This window comes from Onychomys torridus, chromosome 3 (genome assembly GCF_903995425.1).
Source record: "Onychomys torridus chromosome 3, mOncTor1.1, whole genome shotgun sequence".
NCBI classification, from domain to species: Eukaryota; Metazoa; Chordata; class Mammalia; order Rodentia; family Cricetidae; genus Onychomys; species Onychomys torridus.
Genome location: NC_050445.1, coordinates 65733512 through 65753895, shown reverse-complemented (window position 1 = coordinate 65753895; position 20384 = coordinate 65733512).

Here is a 20384-nt window from a genome sequence, read left to right as displayed (position 1 = left end):
GTATGTAAAAGGGAAAAAAAATTTAATTTTATATAAAAAGATATAAAAAATTAAGTTAATGTGATGTTAGACATAACCCATATTCCTAATAAATTAAGTATATTTTTAAAAAAGAAGAGTAACTGAGACACCATCACAAGGGGAGCATGGCAGCAGACAGGCTTGGCAGCAGGAGCAGCTGAGAGCTCACATCTCAGACCTACAACAGGAAGCAGAGAGAATGAATGGAGAATGGTACATTCTTTTGAGACTTCAAAGCCCACCTGCAGTGATACACTTCCCACAAGGCCACACCTAAGCTTCCCCAAACCCACTGAGGACCTCTGGAGTATTCAAAAACCCAAGACTATGGGGGACATCTCATTTAAACCACCTCAACGGGTAATCATAATTTACTACAATGAATGTGTATGTAATTTGGGTTCAACTCCTGTTTAAGGGTATTAAAAAAAAAAAAAAAAAACAGTAAGTAAGGGGGCTGGAGAGATGGCTCAGCAGTTAAGAGCATTGGCTGCTCTTCCAGAGGACCTGGGTTCAATTCCCAGCACCTACACGGCAACTCACAACTGTCTGGAACTCCTGTTCCAATGGATCCAACTCCCTCACAAAGACCAGCAAGTCAAACACCAATGCAGACAAAACAAAAAACAAAAACAAACAAAAGAAAGTAGGTAAGAGAGTTGTTAAAAGAGGGTATAAAAATAAAGATATTTTAAAATTATTTGTACACAGTAACGAAGATGCAAGAGCTGAGAAATTATGTAAAGTAGGTCAAGATGAGGATTGGAGATGATGTATACAATAGCAAAATTTCTTAAAGTCTAACAAGCTGATTAATATCAAACCTCTACATAAAATAAACAATGGTGTTCTCAGAAGTTATTAAACTACTCTTGGTAATACTTCTAAATACTGATTTTAAAAAAACCTCACGTATGTCTCACCAAAGCTTATTTAAAACATTACACAATAGTTAAAATCCTGGACTGGAGTAACTGACATGCTCAACAAGCAGGCTTAGAGGCCAATACGGATGGTCAGAAGAATTAAACAGGAAGATATTTCCCCCCTGCCCTCCAAAGTCAACTAAACTCCAGGGAGCTGCAACAGTCCTCAAAATGTCCCTGTCTCTGAGGAGTTTCCTGTTCAGAAGGCCATGGAAAATCCACGGGGTGAATTCCAGCCAGTATTCCATCTGAAAAGCGGATCAACACAGGCAAAAATTCCTCCAAGTCAAGCAAGGCCTTTGACTTACCCTCACATAGATGGATAACTGGTAAAAGGAGAGATAGGGAAGCCAGAGGTTCCTCCAAGCCCAAGGACCCCTGAGAACCAGATCCTCTCAACATGGTTTCTCTGTGGAGTTATGGTGCCTGTCCTGGATCTCTCTGGCCTGGAACTCACAGAGATCCGCCTATCTCTCTGCCTCCCAAGTGCTGGGATTAAAGGCATGAGCCACCACTGCCTGGCAAGAAAGTTATTAATTTTGACCACCTGTGCTCAGCAGAAAAGTATAATCAAGGATTAAAATGTTTGATACAGTTCTTTAACAGTACAAGGGACTACAGTATTCAAACCTAAGGCTAACCTTGTGAGATAGCATTTAGACAAGGACCTCTCACTAATGATTTCTCCTTGATAGGAAGAATGCTGCTCAGCCATAGGACTTCATGACGCTCACTCAGTTTAACACTGCTGCCCCTCCCTGCAGCTCAGACAAACAGGTCCACCTTCTCAAACACTGGGGCCAAACGTAAAGTTTTATTTTATTTTTTTTATCAACTATGGAACGTGCTCACTCTGAAAGATTGCTTTTCACAACCGTAACATGGCCTTCCGTATCCTAACCACCCATGTTCTCTGATTAAAAGAAGCTACCAGTATCCTATTGCCAAACTCACAGGTTTAGAGAAATTGTTTGGGATCCCTGAGTGGAGTTCACGGGCCACCCCAGGATATCTTACAGGACAAGCCCCAGTGGAGTGCATTTCTTCTCAGATTGTCAATTAGAGGCTGGTGTCTGCCTGTGTCCTCAAGAAGAATGGGATCTAGACTTCACTAGGCTTATAGATAAATTTCTAAACCGTCTTATTAAATCAGAAACAGAGCCAAATACAGAGGTGCAAGCCATAGAGATCAGAGCAATAGCCGCCAACTAACCTTAGCTCACCACCTTGCCGTAGCTTCCCAAGATAACTTCCTGTCTAACCTGGGCTTTTATTGTCTCTAAGCCCAGCCACATCACTTCCTCATCACTGCCTGTCTATACAGACCTCCAGGTCTCTATGGTTGGTACTTGGATTAAAGGTGAGTATCACCACGCTTGGCTGTGTCCTTGAACACCCAGAGACTCTGCCTGCCATGTGATTAGGATTAAGGGCATGTGCTACCACCACCTGACTTTTGCTTATGGCTGATATGACCTCTGATCTCCAGGCAAACTTTATTTATTAACATACAAATAAAATATCACATTTCAGCACAAATAAAATATCACCACATAGGCTTCTATTGGGGATTAAGGGGGTCCAGCCCCTCGATAGGCCCCTCCAAGGGTCTGGGAAGAATCTACAACCAGCTGATAATTTAATCTTTGAAGTTAAGAAATGAATCTATGTAAACGAAACCCCTTAGTTCATACACTTTACTATTCCGTGTCAGTTTTTTCTCTACAAGCTTCTATTCTGATCTCATGCCTAGCTCCTTTCTTGCCTGATTCCTCTCTACATTTATCTGCTTTCCCCTCTAAGCTCTATCTTAATTCTCAGTTCTACCCATCTAGGTTCTCATCCATCTAGTTCCTTCCCATCTTAGCCCCTCTTCCATCTCCTTCTTTCTCGTCTTGTTCTTCCTCATCTGGCTCTTCTTATCTTCTATTTTGTTCCTCTGGTACTCTCTTCTCACCCTCTAATCTAGTTCTTCCCCATCTAGTTCTTCTGTTCTCTTTTCATCTCGTCCTCAAGTTCTCTGACTCTCTCAGTTCCTCCCAAGTCACTCAGGAATCCAGTTATAAACCCAAATAATAGCAATCCTCTGGCCAAGCAAGGTCACCAGGCTTGATTGAATTCTATGGGGTCATAAAGGTAGGGAAGAATTTTCCTCAGGCAGTGACTGTCAGGCTTTCTTTTACAACCCAAAATGGGAGTGGTAAAAGAGGAGGTCACCTGAGTGCTAATGACGGTTAGTATGGTTAGTATCTGAAAAGGGGATCTATGTGCTCAGTCTACATTCTTAGGGGTGGTTAGGTAAGAAGTTACACAGGGCACCCCAGGATATCTTACAATACACGTCCCAGTGGAGTGCATTTCTTTCTTAGAGGCTAGTGTCTGCTTGCGTCCTCAAGAAGAATGGGATCCAGATTTCACTAGACTCCTTCATTTCCCCTTATTAAACCAGACATAGTAACCCTGATGCTGAGGGATTCTCATGCCTTATTTCTCTGTGATTCCCACAAGGTTGTAATGGGTCCGATGGCCAACCTCTGCATTGAAGCTAGACTGTGAAAACCTCGAGTTCTTGAGCTAGACCAACAGCCTTCTTCACGATGTCTACCTTAAGGTGGGCAGGGATGGCAAAGCTATCATCAAGCTCACTGACACCTGTGACAAAGCTGGCCAGGGGTTCTTGGGATGGGCTGTGCTGTTCTGTTCTGTTCTGTTCTGTTCTGTTCTGTTCTGTTCTGTTCTGTTTTGCCTGTTCTTTTCCTCTAATAAGGGCAAGCCTGACCAACTGTTTTCCTAACTACACTCTCAGCAAGATTATAATTATACTTACGTTGTGTATGTTACAGGCACCACCAGCGTCACACACCCTAAGAGTTGGGCTGTCCTCAAATGGCAGTTCTCCACTGTGGATCTCCACCACTGAGTTCCACCATTGCCCCTTAGACCAACCCCGTGGGAGGGACTCTGACTGCTGGCCTCTTCCTATGTTGTCCCTTTTGCTAGCTTTAAGCAGAGTGGTCTACACTTCCCCCCAAAACTCCAGAAACAGGGTGACCTCTGAGAGGGGGAAATAAGAGCCCAAGAGCTACACAGACAGGCAATGAGGCCACTAAGTAACAAAGATAGCAAACTTATGGCTTTTTCTTCACTCTCCTGGCCCAAAGACAAAGGCCTGGCAGACATTATCTTCTCCTCCACCAGCAGCCCCTCCCACTTCCAAATGACTGGTCCAGGCTGGTCAGATAAATTCAAGGCCAGTTCTGGACCTGTGTACTTGAAGGTGTGAACCTGTTAACTCCCCTTTCTTTGTCTCAGCTAACCAATACAAAATGAGGGGGAGGGTACCGATCCCAGGCCCCCAACTTATACACTCTCTGTGCAGATGTGCAACAGCTGTGCCAAAGGGCATGAGCATTCAAAGAAAAATTGCTTCCCAGTCCAACCCAGTGAGAAACATTACACACATGCACTCCAAAACTTCTGTTCTTCACATTCATTGGCAGTTCTGAATACCAGGGTGTTTCTTCTGATGGGAGAAAAAAACTACACATATATGTAATATATATAATAGATGTAATTTTAAGTGGAAAAACGGGAGGTGGGGATCAAGTATTGGCCATTTTTTGCTTTCCTCTGTGTGTGCAAGTCTGGTTTTCATTGAGTCAACTTGAGCAGCTCAACTTTAAGACCATTGTGAACAAACCTGTTGAACTTTCCTGGACTACCAGCCTTTGTACTGAGAAAGAAAATAGAAAATTTCTTATTGACAGCAGTTAGCAGGTGTTTGTAGCATTTTTTATCACACAGTGGATGCCATCTGCTCACTGCTCTTCCTGGTTGTCTACATGTGAGCACCTGTTGTTAGCATCTGTCTTTGGTGCTGTTCCTGTGAGTGTGCCGTTCAAAGGATGAGGTCTTATTGCGCTGGCAACAGAGATCAGAAGATGCTCACCCCTACGAAGAGGAGCGTCCAGGATTAGAGTTTGCATCTCTCTGTGCTGGCAGAGAGGACACATCATGATTGCTAATGAAAAGAGACATTGCAGTTAAGGGACAAACTGTTCAAACACAGTCAGAAGATGCTAGAGAAAGCCTCAATCACTTATTATGACGGAATTTAGAGAAGAAAAGGGTATCAAAAACATAAAATACATTGACCGTGTTTTTAGTCCGAAGGACAAGAGCCTACCCGGACAAGCTCATAATGGCTGAGGTAAAATGTTTTCAGCAACAAAATTAAGAATAAAATTCTATGAATTAACAATAAAAAATAAATAACTGAGACCAGAGGTCTCCAAACCCCTGCTCTGATAGTTTGCTTGCTAGATTGGTATCATACTCACTCTTGGTGGCTTCAAATAAAGCGTCTCTGATAACACGCTTCCAAATTTAACCCTCCTTCCTGATCTTTAACATGAGGTCCTAAATAAACAGTTATATTTATTTATTCAAACCAGGTAAGAGCTAGGGTTCTTGGCTAGGCTTGGAGAGGACAGTGCAGTGGGTGAGACAAAACTACAAGGCAAGGGCCTCAGGAATGAGTAAGACACCCCAGCTGCCTTCTAGATAACTCTACCTAGAGAGCACCCATTTTATCTTAGAGGGTCAGTAAACCCCACAGTAGTCTCTTGCCACGGCTCTGTGAGCAAGCCAACCTGTAGTGCCTGTATAGGGAGGTCTATACCCCATTTTACTCCTGCACAGCCATCACCAAATCTTCACTAGTCTGTTTTCATTGCCACTAGGTAAGAGCCTCATCACTGAGGATCTGTGTTACTGCAGCAGAAATGTGGGTCACCCTATTTCCAGGCCTGTCCTGTGTGCTATTGTTTGATGTACTGGAGTGAGTTCAGGCCGTTGCTAAACCTGAAAAAGGTGAGGAGAAAGAGTTCCACAATTATCCAATTAAAGCAAGCTTTATTTAATCCTGGCCAGGGAGAAGGACACTGGCCAGGACCATACCTAGGATTCCCAGATAATGGCCTCTCGAGCTGTGTTGGCCAGGTGCCTATAAAGGCCAAATCCACAGAACTATGGTACTTCCCACCTTTGTCCAATTGGGGCAAGCATGCAACCTGACATGCTTCCCACCTACGGATTTCCCACCTATGCATGTAGCTGGAGCAACCAGCCTTGTTTATTGCAGTAGAAATACATGACTCGTTATCTCTCAAGAACAACAGATCCCAGCATTCCAGTAAGTTATCTGTCCTTGAGCAAGTGGGACTTACAGGTTAACTTTAGCCCTTACACGATAACCCCAAAAGACACAATTTGGAATACCATAAATCTCAAATGTTGAAATCCTAAAAGATCAAAAATTTTAAATATAGATCATATATAGATACAATATAGATATACAAATTATGTCCTTGATCTTTTTTGAGATATAGCCCTGGCAAGCCTGAACTCTCTATGTAGACCAGGGTGACCTTATAATCATAGAGATTTACCTACCTCTGCCTCTGGAGTTTGGGATTAAAGGTATGCACCATCATAGCTAGTCCAATTTTTAAAACTTATCTCTTAAGGAGGATGTATCTGAAGAGTGTACAAAAGTATGGTAATACTTCATATGCCATCTTATACAATAAAATAGGCGGTAATTACATTTTTGCAACTGCAGATTTTCAGGTATATGCATGACAGCTGCGCTAAACAATAATTAGCTATAGGTCAAAAAATGAACTGTAGTATATAATCCCAAACATTGAGGAAGCAAAGGCAGGTGAATCTCAGTGAGTTTGAGGCCAGCCTGGTCTTCATAGTGAGTTCAAGGACAGCAAAGTCAATGGAGTAAGACTCTATGTCAAACACTCTACCAAAAAATGAATTATATAAATGCAAATCACTATGATTGGTAATTATCATTACCTAGCTCTGTAACTTCAGTCTAAAACACATGACAACCCAAGTTAGTGAGACTAAACAAAAACTATGAGTTACGTATTATCACTTGGTCCAAAGAGCCAAGATCTCAAGGGATAACTTTTAATGTACTGGTAGAGTTTGAATATACACACAAACTTACAAACACAAAGTTGCAAACTCAAAGTTGGAAAAAAAATTTTAAAGCATAAAACAAATTAGGCTCCTCTAAAAGTCTTACATCATATGTATCACTAGTACTGAAGAATGTAAGAAATCATGTAATGTAAAGAAATCATGGAAAGCTCACAAAAATAGAAAAACTGCTGGCTATAGAATTTCATAACTATAATCTCAACACTAAGGAAACTGAAACAGGAGGATTGCCAGGAGTGTGAGGCTAGCCTGGTCTGCAAAGTGAGTCTAGATGAACCTGAGTGAGAAAGTGAGATCCTAGAGCAAACAAACAGATAATCTGAAAAATAAGAGTATATTAGAATAGATTATTAGCAGGTAAATGCATTCCATAGAGCTGGCCAACTTTCGTGATCATGAGCTACATTTTGAAGTCTTCTGTCTTTGATGAATAATTAATTTTGCTCTTTTGTGCATGACTCTCTTCAAAGAACATTGTCACACTGTTTTGTTTTGTACATTTTTTTCTATGTGGAACTATTATTTTTGAAGTTCATCTGAGTCAATATAAAACAATATGAACACTCCTACTCAATTTTCCTATCTTCTATACCATACAGTTTGGAGTATGTAGATATTCATTCCTAATTCACTTACCTACTGACCACAATATCAGTTTTTGCTTCATTTATTTGGGGCTGTGTTGTGTTTGTTATTATTTTATCCTTCTAAGACATTAAACCCTTTTTTTATACTATTATATCTTACTATTGAACTTTACCAGAGAATAGTTTTGCCTTGCCTATTTCAAGTGAAAATACTTGCAGTTTCTAAACTTGAAACTGTTTCTGAGGATTATTTTTATCATGCTTACTGCCAAAATATCATCAGTTGCCACTTTTGGGGAGGAGAAACATGGTTTGTTTTGTTTTGTTTCTAGAAAAAACACATGCTGAGCCCAGGTATGACAACAGGTGATAGTAATGTCCATGAACAAGTCTTGAGGTCAAGAGATGGAAGAGAGAAACTCTGGCATGGAAGATACTATAGAGAAAATAGATTCATCAGTCAAAGAAAACACTAAAGCCAAAAATGTCATAATACAAAACATCCAGGAAATCTGGGACATCATGAAAAAAAACTAAACCTAAGAATAATAGGGGTATAAGAAGAATACCAGCTCAAAGGCACAGAAAATATATTCAAAAAAAATCATAGTAGAAAACTTTCCCAACCTAAAAAAGAAAATGCCTATGAAGATACAAGAAGCTTACAGAACACCAAATAAACTAGATGCCCAAAAAAGTACCCATGCCACATAATAATCAAACCACTAAACATACAGAATAAAGGAATAATATTAAAAGCAGCAAAGGAAAAAGGTCAAGTGACTTATAAAGGCAGACCCATCAGAATAACACTTGACTTCTCAATGGAGACTGAAAGACAGAAGGTCTTGGACAGATGTTATACAGACACTAAGAAACTACAGATGCCAGCCCAGACTACTATACCCAGTAAAACTCTCAATCACCATAGACAGAGGAAACAAGATATTCCAAGATAAAAGAAGATTTAAACAATGCCTATCCATAAATTCAGCCCTACAGAAAGCACTAGGAGGAAAACTCTAACCTAAGGAAGTCAGATACACCCATAAAAACACAGGAAGTAGATGATCCCACAGCAGCAAATCCTAAAGAAGGGAAATATACATGGACTACCACCAAAAATAACAGGAATTAACAGTCACTGGTCATTAATATCCCTTGATATCAGTGGACTCAATTTCCCAATAAAAAGATATATGCTAACAGAATTGACATGAAAACAGGATCCATTCTTCTGCTGCGTGCAAGAAACATACCTCAACTTCAAAGACAGACACAACCTCAGAGTAAAAGGTTGGGAAAAGGCTTTTGTCAGGTGGAAGATATGCCATCTTATACAATAAAATAGGCGGTAATTACATTTTTGCAACCACAGATTTTCAGATATATGCATGACAGTTGTGTTAAGCAATAATTAGCTATAGGTCAAAAAACAAACTGTAGTATATAATCCCAAACACTGAGGAGGCAAAGGCAGGTGGATCTCAGTGAGTTTGAGGCCAGCCAGGTCTTCATAGTCATCTACTAAGGTCAAAACATTCAACTCGGGAACTCCCATCTGGAACAGAGGTGAGTGCCTGGGGTATAGTCAGAGAGAGACTGCGCCTGGGTCCCACTGCTGGACACAGCCCACCCCGGGAGGACCTGACCTACTTGGCCCCAGTTGCCTGCCAATCGCCTGGCCCTGCAGGAAGGCTCCCCTTTTCCAAGAATTCAGGCAGACACTGCAGTCTCCACACCCTGCCCCCACACCCATCTGCTGGAGACCCCAGCCACTTGCTGAGTATCAGAGACCAGACCCCAGCTTCCATCCTGCCCTGGAACTCCCATCTGGACAAGAGGAGCTCCCATCTGAACAAAATAAGGAGACCCCAGGGACTTCCCAAGACTCAGAGTCCAGCCCCCCCATCTCCTATCCGGCCAGCACTCTCATCTGGACCAACACTCCCATCTGGCCCAGAGCTTCCATCTGGACGAGAGAGAGGCTCCCTAAATCTGTCAGCTCTCTCTGGACCAAGTATACTGATAAGACCAAGAACGAACCCAAGAGGAGATGGGCAGACGTCAAGGCAGAAGTACATACAACAAAATAAACAGTAATACAGCATCACCAGAACCTAATGCTTCTCCAACAGCTAGACCTGAATATCATGGAATAGAAGAAGAAGAAGAAGAAGAAGAAGAAGAAGAAGAAGAAGAAGAAGAAGAAGAAAACAACCTTATAAGTAACATCATGAAGAGGCTAGAGCCTTATATAGAAGAAATCAAAAATAAAGTAGATGAACAGACAAACAAAAAATGGGATGAACTCTATATAAAAAAAAAAAAAAAACTAGAGGAAAGGCCAATTAAAGCAGAAGAAAATATTAAGTCCTTGAAAGAAAATCATGAAAAAGCAAGGGAAACAGTCCAAGACCTGAAGAGGGAAATAGAAAAAATGAAGAAGACACTAGCAGAAGGAATGCTGGAAATAGAAAATCTGAGTAAACAAACAGGAACTTCAGAAGCAAGTATAACCAACAGAATGCAAGAGATGGAAGAGAGGATCTCTGGTGTTGAAGATATGGTAGGAGAAATAGATTCATCAGTCAAAGAAAACACTAAAACCAACAAAGTCATGACACAAAATGTCCAAGAAATTTGGGACACCATAAAAAGACGAAACCTACAAATAATAGGGGAAGAGGAAGAAGGAGAATATCAACTCAAAGGCTCAGAAAATATATTTAACAAGATCATAGAAGAAAACTTTCCCAACTTAAAGAAGGAAATGCCTATGAAGATACAAGAAGCCTATAGAACACCAAACAGACTAGACCCCCCAAAAAAGGCCCCTGACCACATAATAATTAAACAACTAAACGTACAGAATAAAGGAAGAATATTAAGGGCAGCAAAGGAAAAAGGCCAAGTGACTTATAAAGGCAAACATATCAGAATAACACCCGATTTCTCAGTGGAGACTTTGAAAGCCAGAAGGACCTGGACAGATATAATGCAGACACTAAGAGACCATGGATGCCACCCTAGACTAATATATATATATACCCAGCAAAACTTTCAGTCGTCATAGATGGAGTGAACAAGACCTTCCAAGACAAAACCAGATTTAAACAATACTTATCCACAAACCCAGCCCTACAGAAAGCACTAGAAGGAAAATTCCAACCTAAGGAAGGCAGATACACCCATGAAAACACAGGCAATAGAAAACACCACAGCAGTAAACCCCAAAGAAGAGAAGTACACACACACTACCACCAAAAAATAAAAATAACAACAGGAATGAACAATCACTGGTCATTAATATCCCTTAATATCAATGGACTTAATTCACCTATAAAAAGACACAGATTAACAGAATGGATACAAAAACAGGACCCATCTTTCTACTGCATACAAGAAACATACCTCAAATTCAAAGACAGACACCTCCTAAGAATAAAAGGCTGGGAAAAGACTTTCCAATCAAATGGTCTTAAGAAGCAAGCTGGTGTAGTCATCCTAATATCCAGCAAAATAGACTTCAAACTAAAATCAACCAAAAGGGATGATGAAGGACATTACATACTCATCACAGGAAAGAGCCACCAAGATGAAGTCTCAATTCTGAACATTTATGCCCCAAACACAAAGGCACCCACATATGTAAAAGAAGCATTACTAAAGCTTAAATCACATATAAAACCCCACACATTGATAGTGGGGGATATCAACACCCCACTTTCACCTCTGGACAGATCAGCCAAATTGAAACTTAACAGAGACATAATGTTCTTAACTGATGTTATGGCTCAAATGGACTTAATTGATATCTACAAAACATTCCACCCAAACAAAAAAGAATATACCTTCTTCTCAGCACCCCATGGAAGCTTCTCTAAAATCGACCACATACTTGGCCACAAAGCAAATCTCAGCAGATACAAAACAGTTGGAATAACCTCCTGTGTTCTATCAGACCACCATAGTTTAAAGTTAGATTTCAACAACAGAAAAAACTACAGAAATCCTACAAGCTCATGGAAACTGAATAATGCTCAACTGAATCACCAATGGGTTAAGGAAGAAATAAAGAAAGAAATTAAAGACTTCCTAGAGATCAATGAAAATGAAGACACCACATACCCAAACTTATGGGATACTATGAAAGCAGAGCTAAAAGGGAAATTCATAGCACTAGATGCCCACATAAAGAAGTTGGAGAAATCTCATGCTAGTGACTTGACAGCACACCTGAAAGCCCTTGAACAGGAAGAAGCAAATTCTCCCAGGAGGAACAGACGCCAGGAAATTATCAAATTGAGAGCTGAAATCAATAAAATAGAAATAAAGAGAACAATACAAAGGATTAATGAAACAAAGAGTTGGTTCTTTGAGAAGATCAACAAGATAGACAAGCCCTTATCCGAATTAACCAAAAGACAGAGAGAGAGCATCCAAATTAACAAAATCAGAAATGAAAAGGGGGACATAACAACAGACAATGAGGAAATCCAGAGAATCATCAGGTCATACTTCAAAACCTCTACTCCACAAAACTGGAAAAATCTAAAAGAAATGGATAATTTTCTGGATAGGTACCACATACCTAAATTAAATCAAGACCAGATAAACCACTTAAATAATCCAATAACCCCCAAGGAAATAGAATCAGTCATTAAAAGTCTTGGACCAGATGGTTTCACTGCAGAATTCTACCAGATCTTCAAAGAAGACTTAATACCAATACTCTTTAAATTGTTCCACACAAAAGAAGCAGAAGGAATATTACCAAACTCCTTCTATGAGGCTACAATTACCCTGATTCCTAAACCAAACAAAGATACAACAAAGAAAGAGAACTACAGACCGATCTCCCTCATGAACATTGATGCAAAAATACTCAATAAAATACTGGCAAACACACTCCAAGAACACATCAAAACTATTATCCAACATGATCAAGTAGGCTTCATCCCAGGGATGCAAGGGTAGTTCAACATACAAAAGTCCGTCAATGTAATACACAATATAAACAAACTCAAAGAAAAAACCACATGATCATCTCACTAGATGCAGAAAAGGCATTTGACAAAATCCAACACCCCTTCATGATGAAGGTCTTGGAGCGATCAGGAATACAGGGAACATAACTAAACATAATAAAGGCGATCTACAGCAAGCCAATAGCCAACATCAAATTAAATGGAGAGAAACTCAAAGCAATACCACTAATATCAGGAACAAGGCAAGGCTGTCCCGTCTCCCCATACTTATTCAATATTGTACTTGAAGTTCTAGCCAGAGCTATAAGACAACATAAGGAGATTAAGGGGATACAAATTGGAAAGGAAGAAGTCAAGCTATCCCTATTTGCAGATGACATAATAGTATACATGAGTGACCCCAAAAATTCAACCAAGGAACTGATACAGCTAATAAAAACCTTCAGCAACATAGCAGGATACAAGATCAATTCAAAAAAATCAGTAGCCCTCCTATATACAATAGACAAACAGGCTGAGAAGGAAATCAGAGATACATCACCCTTTACAATAGCCACAAATGATATAAAATACCTTGGGGTTACTCTAACTAAGCATGTGAAGGACCTATATGACAAGAACTTTAAGTCCCTGAAAAAAGAAATTGAAGAAGAGGTCAGAAAATGGGAAGATCTCCCATGCTCCTGGATAGGCAGCATTAACGTAGTAAAAATGGTGATCTTACCAAAAGCAATCTACAGATTCAACGCAATCCCCATCAAATTACCAACACAATCCTTCACAGATCTGGAAAGAATAATACTCAACTTTAAATGGAAAAACAAAAAACCCAAGATAGCCAAAAGAATCCTGTACAATAAAACAACCTCTGGAGACATCGCAATCCCCGACCTCAAACTCTACTATAGAGCTACCATAATAAAAACAGCTTGGTACTGGCATAAAAACAGACATGTGAACCAATGGAATCGAACTGAAGACCCTCACATTAACCTGCACACCTATGAACATATAATTTTTGACAAAGAAGCAAAAAATGTACAATGGAGAAAAGAAAGCATCTTCAACAAATGGTGCTGACATAACTGGATGTCAATGTGTAGAAGCCTGCAAATAGATCCATATCTGTCACCATGCACAAAACTTATGTCCAAGTGGATCAAAGACCTCAACATAAATCCAGTTACTCTGAACCTGATAGAAGAGAAAGTAGGAAGTAGTCTTGAATGCATTGGCACCAGAGATCACTTTCTAAATATAACACCAGTAGCACAGACACTGAGAGAAACAACCAATCAATGGGACCTGTTGAAACTGAGAAGCTTTTGTAGAGGAAAGGACACAGTCAACAAGACAAAGCGACAGCCTACAGAATGGGAAAAGGTCTTCACCAACCCCACATCTAACAGAGGGCTGATATCCAGAATATATAAAGAACTCAAGAAATTAGACATCAAAATGCCCAACAGTCCAATTAAGAAATGGGCTATAGAACTAAACAGAGAATTCTCAACATAGGAAGTTCAAATGGCTGAAAGACAGTTAAGGAATTGCTCAACATCCCTAATTATCTGGGAAATGCAAATCAAAATGACTCTAAGATACCACCTTACACCTGTCAGAGTGGCTAAGATCAAAAACACAGAAGACAGCTTATGCTGGAGAGGATGTGGAGCAAGGGGAACTCTCCTCCACTGCTGGTGGGAATGCAAGCTTGTACAGCCACTTTGGAAATCAATATGGCGCTTCCTTAGAAAATTGGGAATCCTTCTCCCCCAAGACCCAGCTGTAGCACTCTTGGGCATATACCCAAGGAATGCTCAATCATACCACAAGGGCATTGGCTCAACTATGTTCATGTCAGCATTGTTAGTAATAGCCAGAACCTGGAAACAACCTAGATGCCCTTCAACTGAAGAATGGATAAAGAAAATATGGTACATATACACAATGGAGTACTACTAAACAGAGAATAACAATGACATCATGAGGTTTGCAGGCAAATGGATGGATCTAGAAAAAATCATCCTGAGTGAGGTAACCCAGACACAGAAGGACAAACATGGTATGTACTCATTCATAGGAGGATACAAGATGTAAAACAAAGATGACTAGACTGCTACACAACTCCAGGGAGGCTACCTAGAAAACGGGACCCTAGAAAAGACCCAGTGATCACCCAGTGACAGAGAAATGGATGAGATCTACATGAACAACCTGGACGACAGTGGGAGTAATGAAGGGCAAGGTTTGAGGGAAAGAAAGCTTAGGGGAGCAGGAGATCCCAGCTGGATGAAGAACAGAAACAGAGAACAAGGAATAACAGACCATGATAAATGAAGTCCACATGAGAACAGGAATAGGCAGAGTGCTTGAGAGGTCCCCTGAAATCCACAATGATACATCCTCTGTAGACTGCTGGCAGTGGTTGAGAGAAAGCCTGATCTGACCTAGGCTGGTGATCAGATGACTAAACACCCTAACAGTTGTCTTGGAACTCTCATCCAATAACTGATGGAAGTGGATGCAGAGATCTTCAGCCAGGCCCCAGGTGTCCAACTATCGAGAAGGAGGAGGGTCTGCAAGAGCGTGAATTGTTGAATCCAAGATTGCAAAAAGCACAGGGACAAATAGCCAAACGAATGGAAGCACATGAATTATGAACCAAAGACTGTGGAGCCCCTAGCTAGATCAGGCCCTCTGGATAAGTGAGACAATTGAATTGCTTGATCTGTTTGGGAGGCATCCAGGCTGTGGGACCGGGACCTGTCCTTAGTGCATGAGCTGGCTGTTTGGAACCTTGGGCTTACACAGGGACACATGCTCAGCCTGGAAGGAGGGGACAGGACCTGCCTGTACTGAATCTACCAGGTTTAAATGAATCCCCAGGGGAGGGGAGGGGATGGGGTGGAAGATGGGGGTGGGTGCGGAATGGGGGAGGACAGGGGAACCCATGGCTGATGTGTAAAATTCAAACACATAATAATAATAATAATAATAATAATAATAATAATAATAATAATAATAAAAATAAAACAAATACTAAGAGGAAATGACAATTTCAAGACCTAACAAGCAATTAACTAATAGATAATTATATTTTGAGCAAACAGTGTTTTGAAGTAAGACTAAAAGTGTTTTTTCTGTTATCATAGACAGTAATTGCCTTGACAGACAGATAATAGAGAAAGACTAGTAAATATATATTTTTGTCTTCCATTGCCTATTATAAACATCTCTCCTCTTGCAGATGGAATAAGTGATGAAACATTTAGAATCAGGACTGGTATGTATCAACCCCTTAGAAGCTTACATGATGCTTTAAACATAGGAAGTGGAGCATAAAGACAGCATAGCAGTTATTTTATAGAGAAACTTAGAAATACCAGCATTCAGATTCCCTTCTGAGGAGTAGGCACTGTTTGGTATTGTTTCTTGCAATTTATTTAATTTCCTGACAGGTGAATTGCTGAAGCCTTTAAGGCTTATACTTCTGACTTTAAGACCAGATCAATGGTGAGGAAACCCACAGAGACAGCTGACTGGTCCTAGTTGGAGCTCACTGACTCTGGACTGACAGCTTGGGAACCTGCATGGGACTGAACTAGGCCCGCTGAATGTGGGTGACAGTTGTGTGGCTTGATCTGTTTGTGGGGTCCCTGGCAGCAGGACCAGGACTTATCCCAGGTACATGAACTGACTTTTTTGAGCCCATTCCCTGTGGTGGGATACCTTGCTCAGCCTTAATACAATGGAGAGGGGCTAGGCTCTCCTTCAACTTGGTATGCCAGACTTTGTTGAGTACCATGGGAGGCCTTACCCACTCTGAGGAGTGGATGGGGGCAGAGTGGGAGGGAGGTGAGGAGGTGGGAGAAGGGGAGGGAGGGGGAACTGGGGTTGGTATGTAAAATGGAAAAAATTTTAATAAGGAAATATATTTTTAAAAAAAGGGAAAAAACATTCAGGTCATATGGCTACATTGCCATATTTAATAAGGGCAATCAAGTCATCAGACACTATCTTCACTAAGGTCAAAGGCAGGTCATTTCGCTTCATCACCATCTTTGATGTGGTCAGGACCTATCACAGTCCCAAGGCTGACATGGTCTTTCACTCTTTCATGTCAAACCTCTTGCACTAACTCTATTGCCCATGGCGTGTTTGTTTAGTCTGCTGGGGTTACCCACTTCCACCAGGATCTCACTCACCTGCGGCAGGTCTGCCTCCTCCCACCCATACCAGGTCTACTTTCTGAATCACCCTCTTACACATCTAACAAATTTGCTTTCTTGCTCACTGACAGCTTTTACAGTTTGCTGCTACAACATGCAAGTCAGAGATGAGGGAGCTAGCTTCATCCTGCTCAGCACCCACTGAGTCTCCCTTTTAAGATTTTAAAATTTCAAATTTTAACATTAATAGGTTTCTAACACTGTTTGGGTTGGAAGCCCATGATTTTAAATTTTCCTTGGTTGTCTTCTAAATATAAACTTAAACTTCTCATCAGTCCAAAAACATTTCTGTCCAATCTGTATCTGGCTCTCTCTTAATAAAAATTGTATGTACTTTTAAACCCAAATCTGTAATTTTGCTAGGACTCAAAGCTTAAGTACTCATTATCTGCTTTTCTATGATTTAAATTTCAATGCTGATTGATAATACTAATATATCTAAAACTTTTATGTCCTTTTATAAAAATAAGAATTCATATAAGCCTCAGAGGATCAAAAGAAGGCATTGGATCCAATTCAGAGAGGTCAAAAGGACTCCAGATAAGAACAACAGTACAGCTTGAGTTTTCAAACTCTTCCCCTTCCCAATTACTAAGACTGTGGGCCTAAAGATTCCAAATAAGTTCATAAATTTTAACTTTTGTCTCTACTCTGTCTGCTTCAATAGGGTTTCCACTTGGCTGGCAGACATATCAAAGCATCAATTGTGTACCACAACCTACAGGGCTGGATGCCTGGTTTCCCAGCTACAGATGCCAGCAGAGACTCTTGTCTATATGATGTGGACCAGTTCCCCAAAACATAATTGTTTCCTATCTCTACAGCTAGGTCAGATGACCACATACTTCTGGTAAATACCTCACTGTCTGGCTTCCCTCCTTACACTTGACTAGCCAGGGTCCTGACCACCTGCACCCCATTTCAGCTTGAAGAAGCTATAGCAGAGCATTGTACCTCCCACACACACACAACAGGATAAAGGGCTAGTCAAAGAAAAATCCCTGGCATAGGGGACCAAATGGCTAACTAATGCCCATTGATATACCAGAAAACTGGACCCAATATTGCAATAAGAGAGGCACTTGGCTTTCTTTATGCATAACAAAGAGGTATTACATAACCTTGAGAAATTATTATTTCTACATAAATCATTCAGGAATAAGTTTCTGGTCCACCAAGAGAATCCTTTTCATTTTCTCAGGGGTCCCTTTTCTCAGAGTTGGGCAGCACTCTGACTCACAAGCCCCTTTTCTCCTGTTCTCATTTGACCTTGCTATCTTTCCCCTGTTACTCTTCTTTGCCTTCTCAGGAGACAGCAAGTCCTAGCCTTATGGAAGCTGCTAAGATATGGGAGACTCAGGGAATACTAGCTAATAGTCAACCATTCATACCTAATAGACAAGCAGCCCTCAAATGTTCAGAGATCTGCAGAATATGGCATTTAAAATGTTGATTAAAAAGCTTATTGTATCAGACAGAGACTCCCAGATCCTAACAGTGAACCAAGGTCTCTAAAGAAGATGTCTCCATCTGGATGATGGCCACACTGACCTCTGGGTATGGACTGGTCCCTGGAGACCTGGGTATGGACTGGTCCCTGTCATTTTTAATAGATTCGAAAGCTGCTTGGTCTGCACTCAGATATGATTTTTCCTTCTCAGATCTCTGACTCCATCTGACAACCAGGCTTTGCTTCGAGTGCTTCCTCAGTTCTCTATATAGAATCCACAGGAAGCTCTCCTAGAGCTACTACTAGGTCTAGACACAATTTACCTTGTTACCAGATCAGATAAACTCACAGGACAGAATTCAATGTAACTGTTGACTATTGACTGCTCTCAGAATATCCTGGTTTGTTTATGTGAAAATAGAAAAGCTGTCTCACTTCTGCTCAGTTACATATCCTCAGATCTGAAGATGTTTAGGGAAGCCTCCCTTGTCCTTAACTCATTCAACCACTTTCATTCAGTAAATTTCCTCTGGTTATAGATGTGTACCATTGGGCTGAAGGCAGGAAATGTTCAGACCTTTTAACCCAAAGCCATAGCTTTGCTTTGAGGTCTGTTTTATAGACACTTACAAGTCCCTGCACAGATCTACCCCTCCTGCCAGACTGGTGCCAGGCCAATCCACAGAGGATCCTCCAGATATGCCAGCCCCTGCACCAGCTCCAAGGATGCCAACTACCAACCAAGGAAGTCAACCAGGAGAATACTGGCAGGCTGATTCCACCAACATCCTCTCTCATAAAGAGGCTCAGTATCTCATAACTCTTACTGACATCTTACAGGAAGGATAAAACATCTCTCACCTCCAGAGACATGGCAGATGTGGTGGCTCCTGCACTCCTGAAGAACATGTCATCCCTCAATTCACTGCTGGTACCACCTGTCCAGGTTCAGGCGGGCACCTGCCCAGCAACTGGAACCTGGTTCTCCAAGATGTCCCAATGAAGGGCATATCCGCTCTCATGTCTCATTCATTCACCCTTGCCCTTCTGTACAACCAGGGCACTCCTCTGTTCCATTCTTCCTGGCAGTTATCACTCTTTCCATGGCTAATCCAGCTCATAAGGCTAATAATAACAATCTATTTTTTCTCCCAGCAACTTCCAGGAACAGATGTTTGAGATTTCCACAATGACAGGTAACTGTGCTTCTTCACTTATATCTCCTGCCATGTGTGTGACCCGGGACTTCCAACTTCCTCCACGCAATTTCGCCCCTTGTCAGCATGAACCAGTCTTGAGAATTTGATGCCCTCACCCCCACACTTGCTATACATAACTCGAATTTTTATAATAATCAAAATAGAGAAGTGTTAGTATTCTGGCCTGTCCCTCGGGGACCTGCCCTGCACATCGTGATGTAAAGCCTACTTTAAAACTCCCCTCCTGCTCTCTCTCTTCCTCTCTATTCCCAAGAGGTGTGCATGTCCCTCTCTCCTTATCTCTCTCTTTCTCTCTCCCCTCTCTCTTTCCCCCACCAAATAGAACTCTGAGCGCTGTCTGCATGGCATCTCTGTCTCTCACCTGCCAGGAGGCATCTTGGCCCAGCCAGCCAGGTCCTCCCACAATTGTATCATAACAATGACTGTGTGGGAGCAGGAAGTGGATCAGTGGGAGGGAAAAAGAATAGGGTAATAGAAGGTAAATAAGATTTTTTAAAATATGTGTATGAAAATGCCAAAATGCAACCCATTGTAATATAAAATAAGTATATGCTCATAACAATAAAGCTTAAAAAGTCAAAAAAGAATATGATGCATAAGCAGAGATACTGAAACTCATAATCAGGAAAATGTTTGGACTTCATATTTAGAAAATTTCTTGACTTCCTGCTTTCTGGATTCACAGTTTACAGTTTGTCCTAGCCATTAGCTTTAGTTTCAATTTGAGTTGGTTGTGAGGGCTTTGGCTATGGTTCTTTCTCCAGATCTCTAGATATTATATCCCAGTGGTCTTCATCATAATTTCCCTGGTGTCCTATGTTCTCTCAAGGCTCTAGAATGTTTGTTTGCCAACATTACACAGGATGCCAAATGGTCTGTGACTAGAGGGAGAAAGCCAAGGAAAACAACAAACAAAAGGTCTTCAGTGAGTCCAAG